Below are 9,719 nucleotides of genomic sequence, written 5' to 3'. Positions count from 1 at the left end.
GAGGTGAAGCTGGCAGCTGAGGTATGGGCAGAGATCACAGCTGCTGATTCACTCCCTGGGCATCCAGGAGGTAGTGCCTCCTGCTACCTACAGTATGCACACACATTCGTGCCGTTTAAGTGAGACTTGCACCTGCCTAAGGGTACAGAATTAGACCATTTCTCATGGCTCCCAGTTATTTGGATTGCATTTCACTGTAAAGCATTGAGAAAGACTGAGAGGTACTCAAATTTTCATTCCATAAAACATACAGAAATAGCTTTGCACAGAACACTGATAAAAATTGAGAGATTACATCAAAATGAATAGTTTTGAAAGGTAATTAAATTCTAAGCTACTGGAATGCTACATAAACTAACATTTGTTTTCTAGTAAAGCATTATTTTTCTTTTTCTTCCTGAATTTTCTTTTAGAAGGAACATTTAGCAAGTTTTAAGCATTATGCCTTTGAGATAAATTATATCTAAAGGTTACAGGCAAAACTAGATACCTTAGTTCTACATAAGATGGCTTATTAATTACACTAGATATGCACATACTCATAAATTTGTTTGTATAATTTGACAAGGGGAACTGATTTACTATCACAGTGAAATACTACATTAAATGCACATAATTCTTTATACTACTCCTCCCCTCTTAAAAGCATTCTGTTTGAGTGCATGCCATTCTGAATTATTATTCTGTAATCATTAAGTGATTTATTTAACTGCTACAGCACATACAGTTAACATTCATCTATATCCTTATTCTAATTTCACCTTCATGTTTTCTGTTGTCATACCAACAAGGAAAAATTATGGATTTCATTTAAACCAGAGTATGGTTATGGAACAGCAAGATAAGATAAGGGACTTCTTTATTCTCTTGCGACACATCTTTCTCAACAATGCAAATACAAAAAAAATGCAAAACACAATCTTTTTGAAAGCATAAATAGTACAGAATCCTTGGGTTGGTAACTTTGTAATATATTAAGCAAATATTGCTTGGGGAAAACAGAAAAAATACGACCCATTTTTATTACTGTCAAATCATTTAATAAAGGAAAGGCTGTAGACCAAGATGCTACGTGTGACAAGAACTGGAAGGACTTGTTCCGCAATCCATCATGCCTGACCCAACATTCGCTGAAGATAAAAAATGATTATTCCTGACTCAATCTTCTATTTTACTCTCCAAGCACCATAGTTTTCCAACAGCCTTAGCTCATGTGCGTTTTCAGATGGCTTGCATTCCAACAATTTTTGGGAGAGATTAACCAGCAAGATGAAACCAGATTAACACTACAGTCTCAGAGTGCACAGAGTTCATTTCACATTCAGTGCAACAGCCTTTGCATGCTCATCTTTTACAGCCTGGGAGATCCCTACAGTGTTTGCAAAGATGGAACTGTACATTTCCCTCTACACCTACATTGATTTTGGGCTCACACTGACTGGAAATACAGCTGATGCACAGCATGTATGCCTGAAGACACCTTTAATCAGTACAATATACAACAGAGTTGACAGTAAACCACTGAAAAGAACCACTCCAACAAGAGTATTCACACACACCAGGCCGCACTAGCAGTAAGAAATCAAGAGCAAGAACCTAATAATTTATTTTAAAAATGAAGCCAAAGAAAGTGTCACAAGGGTTTCCAGAAGTGACAGTGATTCTGAGGGAAGGGAGAAGAAGGGAAAGCAAGCATACAATCTCATCCACCATCTGGGATCTTTACTCAATAGCCTGAAGCAGACCTGGAAAAAAACAAAGCCATCTAGATGCTCAATTCTGAGAAGACTACTTCAATCAATATAGTCCTTTGGAACAAATTATGCTAGGATTTTAGGCAAAGATGAAAACACCATCTTAAATGTCTATATAGACACACCAAGGACGTGTTCATATACAAAGGTAGGTACCCACCAGAACACCGAGGTACACACTTGGTATGTGCTCCTACCCTAAATAACGGCATTTCTGTTAGGTCCAGCAGCACCACTCATGTATCCCAGCCCATGGCTGCAAAATGTCAAGCAACCCCAGCTCCTGACTTTCAGTCCACAACAAATCCCCATTATCCAAAGGGACTCCCTGCACCAGGGAACAGTAGCACAGTGGAACATGCTTTTCCAGAAACTCTCAATTATGTAAAGAACCATTTCTAAGTTAAATGGGGGTGGAAAACAAAACCTGATCCCATGGAAACTATAAAATTTTTCTTAGCTTCAGAGAAATACCTAAACCAAAGTAATCCTTGAGGACACAATCTCCCAAATGACTGCCAAATGAGAAGGATAAATAAAAAAGCCAAAGTGCCTATTTTCAGAACTCCTAGAAGAGCTATTTTTTCATACTGACAGTTAATTATTTTCACTTTTCTTAAAGGTTCATCCAAAAATTATACAAGCACAAGAGTTCAACTACCAAAGTGCAATTCCAACAACAGTTTTCAAAACACATACATTAAATGTTTCACAAAATACATGTGAAATTACGTGCAGCATCAACCATATTGTAAACAATCTGACTTTTAAATAAAAGCAGCTCTATAAAATACTCATACACAAATTAACTAACCCTAAGTATGTTATGTTTGAGTACTACATCTGTGATAATTTACAAACATACTGGTTAATAACAATGTTATGACCTTCAACAAAATGTTAAGCAGAGAAAAAAGCAATCACGGGTTTGGCAGAATAGCATGAAAATAAGACCCCCAAAGCCCCACAGAAGTAGTTCCCAAATAAAGTCCTAATACTTCACCAAAACTTTTTTTAAATTTCATTAAATACTTTCGGAAGTGCTCATTATTTATTAAATACAGATTAAAGTTATATAAATGGTAAACAATACTCTAATTTTGCATTTATAACTACAAATTCAAAAAGTACATGCCTGTGTTCAGGAGGACCAAAATGCTTCCCTACCCATATATCTCAGGAAAACAGTATTTTGGAAAACATATTTGACTGTTGTTCAGGGTCATCTTTAAGTATGTGAACCTCTGCTTCTCCAGCCTTAGTTAGATGCTTTCCCTCCTCTGGTAAATACTGAGGAAGACCAAGGAGACAGCACATGGCAATCCTTCAGAAGTCTCTAGCCTTACCATAGGACTAAAAAAAGACATCTTCTTTCAGTCTCCCAAGTGAAATTCTCCATTGAAATTTTAGGCAACAGTTAGACAGTCATCTTCTATGACCTAATTATCTTAAGCAGGGATGAGAAAGAAGCTGTGTCTCAAAGAAAAACAAGATTGGGTCTGGGGAATCCCCATAATAGTAAGGGAAACAAAAGAAACTTGAAGATCCCAGCACTGTGAACCTTTCCTCACAGTGTGTAGTATGAACCTCTGCAATGACCAGCCACGCTTCCAAGCACAAAAAGTCAGTATTGCTTTCTATACATAAACATGCAATGTAAAGGCTAAGAAAACATGTATCCCCAAAATACATGTTCTTGAGGGCTTTAGATAGCCCTCAAAACCCAGCTATACAAAGCTACCAGTAACTCTGAGCAGCAGCAAGCCCTACCCTGGCACCAGACGTGTACCTTGATAACCACAAGCACATCAGTCACAACCACCTTCGCGACGCACCACACCAGTGACCTTCCTGCAAGCTCCCCACAGTGACAAGGTGCCATTGTCACTGTCAGCTGTAAGAAGAAACTGAAGCTTCACCTCAGTCTGGCTTCAGCTATGTGTTCCACAACACGTGGGGGTCACAGACATACATGATCATGACATACCCACCTGAACGACCAGGAATTCACACAGCAAGCGCTAACAGTAACTCAGACTAACTACTGCAGTCAAATCTATCTGGCACTGAAGACACCAGACACACAGTCTAATAAAAATGGAAAAGCTACACTAACCATAAACTAAATCCTTCTGTATAGGCAAGGGTCAAATGAACTGCACAACCACCGTTTTGGTGAAAGGCAGCCATCAGATCTATGCAGACACTCTCTCAACCTCATTTACTCATTTCTTGCAAGCACTAGAACATGCTTTGTATCTGGCAAACTGCTGAAAAGAAGCAGCATGTTAAGCGAACCTACGGAACAAATTTTGCAGCAGAAGTTTGCCAAGCACACTGTAATACTAATACATCAATTTGAAACACTGGCTTCAATCCCTTGAAACCACCCATTACATACGTAGTCCATAGAAGACCCGAGTGGTGTGCAAATACATTTTCCCTACCTACACAGGGCTTGCCAGAGGTCACTGATGTCAAATGAAGTTCTCTCATACAAAGCAGCTGAGCAGCACCAAAGAAATTTGATGTGCACTTCAAAAGGAAGAAATTCCTACAGTCCGCGAGGCACTTCTATTTCCAACTTAATAATGAGTTTCTTTTGAAGTAATATTGTTACACAGAAATCTATTTAATTGGAATGCTGCTATATAGCATTTTCTAATAGCAGAAGTAGAATACTACAGTCAGGACAGATTGCCTGCAAAACATTATTACAATTTATTCAGGAGATGGGTGGTCTTTCCAAGTGGCTCACCTACTGCTGTCAGGCCAAAATACTTTATAGATGTGAATTTATTTAACTGAAATACATTGTGAGACTAACATTCACTGAAATACATTGCTGCTAATCAGGAAACAATTTGCATGGCGAGATTTGAATTGTTCCCATTGTTCCAAACTTGTTTTGCTTACATCTAAGGATGTGACAAAATGTTATGTAACTTTCTTACTCATATGAAAGTCAAGACTTCGGGAGCGTTTGTGTATTGGCAAGATTTATGGTTCATATTACTTAGTCAATGCTACAAGAGCAGCATAGGAGGAGAGATGAAATGCAGAGTCATGTGATAACCAAGAACAATAGCTCAACCACTGGTTAACTCATTTCATGTGTTTCTGCGTCAGTTTTCTTATCTGTAAAAGAAAGGAAACAAAGTTCATCTATCTCTGCAAAGCACTTTGAGATATTTCGATAAACTATGTTATTCAAACACAGCATTTTCCAAGGTCAGTCTTCTCTGCAGAGCTAAGGCATACTTCAACATCTACTTCTTTGGATTTACAAACATGATTAACAGATATTTCATTCCAGCATCCACTTACTTATGGAAGATTTAGCCAGCTCATTAGCACACAGCAGGAGACAGTTTCACCAGGCAGGAGCCCCAGGCACAAGAATGACCCTCAGAAGTCCTGCTTCCAAACCTAGTGAGGGCCAGGTGTGACTCACAGATAATGAGCTTGGCCTTGCAAAAAGCAGGCAGCGTGCCAGCCAAACTCCACTGCACGACACCACAGCAGACCTGCCGCAAAGACTGCGGCCTCTCACCATTTCACATTCTCAGCCCATAAAGTACTTCAATGTACTTCACGAGTGATAAAGCATAAATGAAATGAGCTGTAAATGGACAAAACCTTGTTTCCTAGCTAAGCAATTAGTTGACACTATTAAAGTATTTATTATTTTTTTAAAAGACAGTAAGAGTAATCCAGTGTATGGAGGCGAGTCATACCTCTGGTCAGCCAGATGTTTATGAATAGTACTGAATACAAGTAGCATACCTTAAAATAACAGTGGACTGATCTGAGAATAGGTCAAAAGTAGGAAATAGAAAAATACCTATGTTTTCACTCCCCATCTTCAAATGGCAGACTACTGTGCAGAGAACAGGGGGGCAGGCAGGGGAGCTGCATTCATCATCTATATGTCGTAGGCATCCACACTGACAAAAACATACAAACAAAAAATTTTTTACACCTGGTCTTCTCACAGTTCTCCAAGCACTTAAGAACAGAAGCTGGTATGCAATATCAGATAGCTCATGTCTATATACCCTGCCTAAATACATTGTAGAGCATTTATTTTCAACTGTTTTACTATTAATAAACAATAAACTACAAACATCATAATAAATCCAAGTATCTTTCTGCACTTCCAACACTTTTTAAAATTTGGTTGTTTGTCACCAGTGTTCCAGCCATGAACACACACAAAACAAAACCCTAACAGGGTATGTGTATTTCATCTCACCTGCCTAGCCAAGACCACACGGGAAAAAACCCTAACACCGTAGTGTCTAGACACTAGTCTTCAAACCTGAATAAGCCTTAGAACATTGTCACTCTACTCCACTTAATAGAATATTGATTTTTTTTATACTTCACTCTCTGCAAATCAATATTCTAATAGACATACAATAGACTGGCAGAAGAATAGAGAGTACGTGCCCACTAACCTTATGGGGATGATTATCCAGCAATGAAGGTCAAATCAAAGGAAAATTTAAACCTGACATGAGAACAGCAGCACAAACAGTCTGTAAGCAAGGGAATTAAAAAAAAAAAAAAATATCTAAGATTAACCAGAAGGAAGAAGACACAACCTAAAGAGAGCATGGATAAAGCAGCTAACAAACTCTCAGACTGGCAGCTAACAAACTCTCTGCACTCAATGCCATGATTTAAGAAGCACTTCAGGTTTCCCGTAGGAAACATCTCCAATATATTGCCTGGGAGACATACTTCCTTTTAAAGTAAAATAGCAAGTTTAAATATCTGAGAACTATCCCAGCAGCCTATTCAGAACAAAGTCAGACAGAAACTATGTGCAATGTAAAATAAAATACTTAAAAGGAATACCCAGTTCTTCCAGAGATCAGTTCCGTAGGGAGCTAGTAAGCTGAAGAGAGCCTTCAAACACGCTCTTAGCAAAAAGCCTTCTTTTGATCACATCTTTCTGGTGCAGGCAGCAAACAACTTTTTGTTGTTTGTCGCTGTGAAATTAGGAGTCAAAGCAGCCACCTTGCATGGCCTAGTAACTTGCCAGTGTAACTTAAGGCAAGCTCGAGACAGAAAATACTCCAACAGTCCAGACCAGTACAAGAGTATTCCTGGGGCTGAGTATCCCCATACAGCAGTGCCTGGTGGGGAACTGACGGAGCAGCAATCCCACGGAGAACTACCCCAGGGGTTACAGTGGAAGCCAAGCTGCAAGTAAGCCCAAAGTGCACTCTCTTTGTAAGTTACGCAAACCTCGCGCCAGGCTACATGAGGAGGAACACAGATCCAGGGAAGCTACTAATGCTCTCTGTTCGGCATGATGAGGTAGCAAGGCAAGCTGTGGCCAGTTGTAGGCCCTCCAGCTCAAAAGATATGTAGAAAAATTGGAGATGACCCAGCAAAGGGCTACCAAGATGGTCAGAAGACTAACCATATGACCAGTAAGAAAAGTTTGAGGGACATAATTCTTGCTCGTTTCTGCAAGGAGGACACTATGAGATAATCTAAAAGAATGCTATGAGGAGTAGTTACGAAGACAGCAGAGTAAAACTCCTCTCAGTAGTGATAAATAAGGCATAAAGGCAAAAAACTGCAGCTAGGGGAGTTCAGGTTTGACATTCTGAAAAAGCTCTCACTGGGAGGCTGGTACAGCCCAGAAACTGGTACCCAGAGAGGATGTGAAATCTCAGGCCTTGAGAGTTTTCCAGAAGTCAGCTCATGAAAGCCACAGATGGCCTGATCAAGTATTGGCAACACTCCCAGTTGAAGAAAGGGTTGCACCAGATAACCAGAATTCCCTCCCAACCAACAGTACCGATGATGACACTATGCATACATGAAATCACTGTATTATGTATTAATCACTTGAGATTGCTTAGCTTCCACCACACTGAAATTAGAAAGAAACCTCTTAGAAAAAGCTTCCTTGATTCCAGGGGCTTCTGCCTACCGGAAAAGACATGAAGTTTCATATTTATTTCTTCTAGACTAGGACTGTGCCTAGTTTTCTGAGCACTGCTCCCTTACTTGCAGCCTGGTAAGTCACAGATTCACACACACCCTTGAGTTTCAACATGAAAATCATCAGCCATGAAAATTCAGTGAAGTGACATGAAGACAGCTCTCAAATGAACTCACAGTTCCAGGCCCAGTTAACCTACCAAATTCCAATTATCAGATGGCTATTATGAAATCTGAGAAATTGCAGAGAACAGTCACAAATTATTAATGAGCAGAAAGCATTACCTACATAGGGAGAGAAACCAACAGCTAAATGCGTGCAACGCATCAAAGAGAAGTTATTCATGTAGTCTCATCCTAGAGAGAGCATAGTGTGCTGCAAAAGAAATTCACAGCTGCACCAGGTGTCTTGGTTCAGCATCACAAAGTTCACATACAGTTCATTCTTTCAGCTCCATTTTAAGCTTGCTTTCAACAAAAATTTTACATAACAAATAAAAGTGAGCTTTCATCAATTTTTCACCCAACCTGGGCATTTCAACAGTTCAACCCATTCACAGCTCAATACAATAGAAGCACTGGGTGGGAGAAGGAGGAGGAGGAAAACAGTGGATTTTCCATGACCTTTTGCAGATTTCCAAAACCCCATCTCCTGTAAATGTAAGCAATCTGTTTCTTTTACTACAGAGTAATGACTCATTACTTCTGTCATTTAAAAATGGAGAAGAATTCCATCTGGCACTAAGGATTAGCAGCCAAATTATGTGTGTCTTGATCTAAAGGTCAATTTGGTAATAACATAGTGCCCTAAACTACAAAACCTAAGTGTATTTTAATATCTGCAATCACTCAATGTTCCAGCATCTATCTCATAAAACTGATCTACCACTTTCTCCACAATGACAAATGCTCACAGGATGAAAGCATCAACCCCAAGAAGGCAGGGCTTACAGGCATCTGCGGGAAACAGCTGTACTGCTGCCTGGGTGGACAAACTGAGACTAGTAGGCTGTATTTAAAGCTTTCCACCATTTTCATTACATTCAGCTATGAAGCACTGGCACTACCGGTACATTTCCTTTACATTCACAGCAGCATACACTGATCCAAGGTTTAAACTGACCAAAGCCTTCCCCAAAATTATACCGGCCAAATACTGGGACGCACTGATCTCCACAGGTTCATCTTCTATATCTTCCCTTCTCTTACAGGCAATCCTGAACAACCCCGTTCATTCTCTTCCTGTCAGTTCTGCTAGCCCCATTAACTACCCAAAACACAAACACAGACTTCACCATCCAGTCTCACCTGCACCTCTCCTGGTGCTGCTCAGCTCCTCTTCCAGGCAGGAGGAAGGAGACACAGCAGGTGAAGGTTCTTCCCATTGCCTGGATATTGCAGAAAGAAGAATCGGAATGGAGTCACATCAGTTACCACCACAGAGAAAGCGGCACACAACTAACACCCTGTTGGAGGGGCACAGAGCATGCTCCAGGAATTTCTGCCTCTTAAGTCTGAGGAGCCAATTTCTGGATGTGATAATTGATTTTAAAAAGAAAGCACGTGGATCACACAAAGGGGAAAAAAAGGTGAAAACATAGTAAGAGTTTCCTCAGTCTTCGGCTCCAAAACAACTGACCCAAGGAGCAAACCACCAGCACCTGAAGAACACAAGTCCAGCTCGTCTTCCCCAGTCACAGCTCAGCCTGCAGTGCAGACAAAGGATGTGACACCGACTGTGGCTGCTCGGCACCGTGCTGCACAGAAACCACTGTCACGAGTGCTTTAGGAGAACAGACATAGCACTGGCACCTCCCAGATCCATCCAGAGCATGGTTCCATGGGTCTATACTCCCCTTCATCCAGAAAGCTAATAACACGTCCTGACAAAGGGGCTGAGGGGCTGACCAGGGCCCTACCTCTGGGCACAAACCCGAGGGACCCTCACGCAGCCCTGGCAGGGGGACCACTGCCTGCGTCCCCGCTCCAGCTGGCAGCATT

This window comes from Falco biarmicus, chromosome 4 (genome assembly GCF_023638135.1).
Source record: "Falco biarmicus isolate bFalBia1 chromosome 4, bFalBia1.pri, whole genome shotgun sequence".
Lineage (NCBI taxonomy): Eukaryota > Metazoa > Chordata > Aves > Falconiformes > Falconidae > Falco > Falco biarmicus.
Note: the sequence above shows the minus strand (reverse complement) of the source record.